The following is a 4,766-nucleotide window of genomic DNA, read 5'->3' on the forward strand; positions in this document are numbered from 1 at the left end:
TGCTGCCTCTGGGTCGTTGTGCAGCCCCTGGGTTCCTCAGCCAGGCAGTAAACCAGCCAGGCTCTCACACGGGTGATGCTGCAGGTCTGTTCCTCCACCTTTCAAGCCTTTACTGCTGCCAAAGCCACCAGGGACATGTTTTGTGGCATAAACAGTGCTGAACATCCCACTGAGCACACATTTTCAGTGAGTGCCGTGGAGAAAAGAACCTGCCTCAGTAAAATGAATGGGTGCTGTTAAAACCCTGGAGATGGAACAGGAGCCACTGAGACAGCCCGGGCTGGTAGAGGGGTTCAGTGACCCCACGGATTGCATGTGCTGCTGTGTCTAGAAGCAGACTAAACAGGCAGCCTGGCCAACTCCGTGGGCAAAGGACATCGGTGCCTCTTGCAGGTGGTTTGGTGCCTGTATGAGAAGGTCTGGCCAGCATAAACTGGGAGAAGGAAGGAGGGGCAGAGGAGAAATATGAAAAATTAGAAGACACGAACCTTCACTGCATGCATCAAACTCCAGGTTCAGAGACACGTCCAACTACTGCTCTTCCACAGGGGCTATGGTTATGCCTCCCTGGCTTTTAGTGGACATATAAGCAGTAAAGTGAATTAGAAATGTGGACTGGTAATGACCATTCATAAAGTTCACCGTTAACAGGAGCCTGTGTGATGGGATTCAGTGCCGGACGTCTGGGCTGGCACTGGATGAGGCTGCTGCAGGAGCAGGAGCAGCATCACCACGTCAGGATGGCAGGGGACACCATCGAGTGAGCTGTGATGGGAGAAGATGCTTCTAGGCAGACACCGTGGTCAGGGTCTCAGTGGTCGGTCCATTGCTTTCCACCTCACTCAGCCAGGGCTTTCACATTAGCTGGGGAAATTCCAGCCTCACAGCTGATCACAGAATCAGGGAATTATAGAATGGTTTGGGTTGGAAGGGACCTTAAAGATCATCCAGTTCCAACCCCCCTGCCCTGGGCAGGGACACCTCCCACCAGACCAGGGTGCTCAAAGCCCCATCCAGCCAGTCACCTTGTGACACCCCTTGTGAGAAAAACCTGACACTGAAGCTTAATAAAAATAGCTGCTTCTGTGTTATGCGGTGCTTCTCCCATAATTAAACCCCACTGCCCAGATGTTGGATTCCTCACAGAGCAGTAACAGTCCTCGACAGCAGAGAGGTGGTTATGAAGGCAGGAAGAAGACTCCAGAGATATAAAGCTACTTCTATCAAATGAACAAAGGCTTCTCGCTTGCTCAGAAACCAGATCCCAAACCTCCCAGCGCCTTTGATTGTTTTCCCTGCACATTCCCTGAAAGCAGGTTGGATGAAGCTGGTTTGCATCTCGCCACAGCCTCTGTGGCACCCATAAATTCAGCGTTAGGATAGCCCAACAGGACAGGTCAGCACGCCCAGCATTTGAGGAGGTGGGTGGCAAGAACCCCCAGTGCACACCCACTGTTTCCGTACAGGTGATGGACTACCAGGGCGATGACAGCCCTGGATTTTCTTTCTGCTCACTTAAAATTTATTTCACATATGTTTCGCTTTCTGCTTCAGCCAGATGATGGTTTCATTGATTTGATTGCTGTCTTACGAAACCCGTATCATCTTGTACCACCTGGGCTGCCCACCATGAAACAGCTCTCCCACGTGGGAAGCAAAATGCTGGGTCAACTTGTCTGTAGAGGGGTGACAGTGACATGTGCCTCATTGACAAATGGCAGAAGAGAATAAATCACTGCGAGTGGGACAGCAAGCCTTAGAGTGACAAGAAATGTTTTCAAGGGTCAGGTGACCATGCTTCAGAAGAGCCAAAGCTTGTCTTGATCTGTAGCCTTTAGTGTCAGGACTCAAAATACTATTTTTGTCGAAGTTTCACAGTGGCAGATCCCTGGTCTACCTGCCTTGCCTAAGAAAATGTAAAAGCACTTGAGATTAGACCTTTATAGACCTATATAGAGACTTATATATAGACCTTTATATTATACTTGTGTATGCAGACTAACAACCCTCTTGTCTGTATGCAATAATTCTGGATTTAATTAATTGTGCAGCTTCCTGCAACTTTTGGATCATTGTGTGATTTTAAACCAGATCATTTTAGTCTCCAAAAAAGCAAGTGTTCATCTTCCTGCAGAGCCTCCACAGCACAGAACTCTCAGCCCAGTAAAATACCAGTGGTGATGACACCATCACATCCTCCCACCGACCAGGGGAAATTTGCTTTCGTTCCTTGAGGGCGAGAGGTTTCTCTTCACCAGTCTATAGATCTGGAACAGTGGGTTTGAAGCAGCCCATGGGGATTTCCTCACCTCGCTCAGCCACCTTTCAGTCTTATCTTTTCGTGGTCAATTAGTGTTACTGTCTGCAGGAAAAGGTGGGTGGCTGGAGCTACCCCCCAGGGCACTATAGCCCCCTTTCAGCGGGCTCTTTCCTTATTAACCTACTCCTCCTGGAACAGGGGCACACCAGGGAGCAATGACAAGGTGAAGGGGGCTTATATTTTGGCACGTACCCCATTTACTTTGGAATAGCCCTGGAAATAGTTCCTGCCCAAATTAACACAGGTAGGGCTAAATTCTGCCTCTTACTTTGCCTCTTACTGCACAGACTTTGGTACTGAAGTTGGTGGGAACTAAATACACTACAACAAAAAAAAGTTTTTTGCAGAATCTCCATCATTTCCTTTGTCTGGCTGAAGGGAGCAAGGCTGATGTGATCAAAGGACTTCACAGAACAGAGCTTTTCTGCTGGAAAAGCCCAGTTCACAGCTGTGAAGTCCCCAGCTGGCTTTCAGAGAAGCCCAGCCAGGCATTGAATCATACAATCATAGAATGGTTTGGGTGGAAAGGGACCTTAAAAGTCATCGAGTTCCAGCCCCTGCCCTGGGCAGGGACATCTCCCACCAGACCAGGTTGCTTCAAACCCCATCCAGCCTGGCCTTGAACACCTCCAGGGATGGGGCAGCCACAGCTTCTCTGGGCAACCTGGGCCAGGCTCTCACCACCCTCACACCAAACAAGTTCTTCCCCACATCTCAGCTCCATCTCCCCTCTTTCAGGGTCAAACCCTTCCCCCTCCTCCTATGGCTCCCCTCCCTGATCCAGAGTCCCTCCCCATCTCCCCTGGAACTCCTTGAGGTACTGGAAGGGGCTCTAAGGTCCCCGCGGAGCCTTCTCTTCTGCAGGCTGAACCCCCCCAACTCTCTCAGCCTGTTCTCACAGCAGAGGGGCTCTAAGCCCTCACAGCATCTCCGTGGCCTCCTTTGGACCCATTGCCCTTGCAGCATCTCCGTGGCCTTCTTTGGACCCATTCCAGCAGGTCCATGTCCTTCTGATGCTCAGGGGTAGGTGGGTGCTGGGGTCCCTTTTGACCCCTCTGTGGCCAGAGGCGGGATGCAGGGCTGCCATCTCAGCTGTCTGCAGTGTGGGAGTTGTTGCAGAGTCCACCAAACCTGTCTCTGGGAGGGACGAGGAGACAAGACAGCCAGCACATAAAGTCCAGGAGAAGTCCTTGTCAGCACTCGCCCATCAACCAAGTGTCTCTGCTCCCGACAAGCTCCTCTTCCCGGTGTCCCCCGCTCAGTGATGCTCAGGGTAGAGCAGAGATCTTTAGTTTTTCCACCCTCTGGTCTACGCTTTGCTCTTCCCTGCTGCTGGCAGGAGCACAGCTTCGTGTTTGTGAAGCTGTGAGGCAGGAGTTGACTCAGCAGCCAGCCCAGCCCGGGCTGTGTTGGTTTCCCCGCGGCTGCGAGCAGCGGGTGTTCCTCACCCCACACCTCCGGCACCATCTCAATGGGGTGTAAATCTCATCTGCTGCTGAAAGCCGTGGGCTCAGCCCGTCCTGCGGGCTGGGGCTTTCACTCCCACATCCCTCCCTCGCGCTGTCACTAGCACTTTTGTGGGCCTGTGGGGAGCGGGATCAAAGAGGGCATCCTGCTGCAGACAAAACCCTCTCACCCACTCCTCTGGCCATGGAAAGCTCCGTGTTGGTAGGAGCAAGTGCACTCGATCTGCCTCGGAAAGGAGTTTGCCTCCTGTGAATGGCTCAGGAGACCAGGAAGGTGTTTAAAGCAAAAAGGAGGAAAAAAAAAAAAAAAAAGAGGTAAAGAAGGCAATTAAAGTGATGGAGAGCAACTTCTTGTGGCTTCCCAGCAGTTGTGGCATTTGTGTTATACTTGTTTTTAGACCCTCCAAATGCCAGGATGGGGTAAGACAGATCAAAACTAACTCGGGATAACTCAAAGCACTTGTAAATTCACAACACCTCCCAGTGCATGCCAGGAAGGCTGCACCTGCCCGGTCCACGCCGCATTATTTTGTTTCATCTAGTGCTTCAACGCTCCCTGCTATTTGAGAAAACTATACTTAAAGTGCCAGGAAACCTGACTGAAAATATGTTCAATAAACTCCCCAGGGCAGTTTGTGAAAAAGACAGTGTAGTTCAAGTAGCATCACACATGTTCAGAGTTGCAACAGCCGCTTTGAAACCATGTGTTGTGTAATGATGGGGGTGCTAAATCATGTGTCAGAGCCGAGGGATCTGGTTTCTCTGAAAAGTGCTAATGTTTTTTGATGCTGAGTAGAAGCTGTGTTTAAAAGGAATGATCAGAAAGCACAAGCCGGTTTACGAGAGCATTAGTGCTTCAGATGTGGTTTATCTCCTTAGCAGCAAACCCAGCCTGCAGCAAGCAGAGTTTGGAAGTCCGAAACGAGCCATCCTATCTGCACACAAACCTCACACAACACTTCTCCTGGGCAGTAAAAGCA

The sequence above is a fragment of the Calidris pugnax genome, unplaced genomic scaffold, assembly GCF_001431845.1.
Source record: "Calidris pugnax isolate Ruff unplaced genomic scaffold, ASM143184v1 scaffold320, whole genome shotgun sequence".
Lineage (NCBI taxonomy): Eukaryota > Metazoa > Chordata > Aves > Charadriiformes > Scolopacidae > Calidris > Calidris pugnax.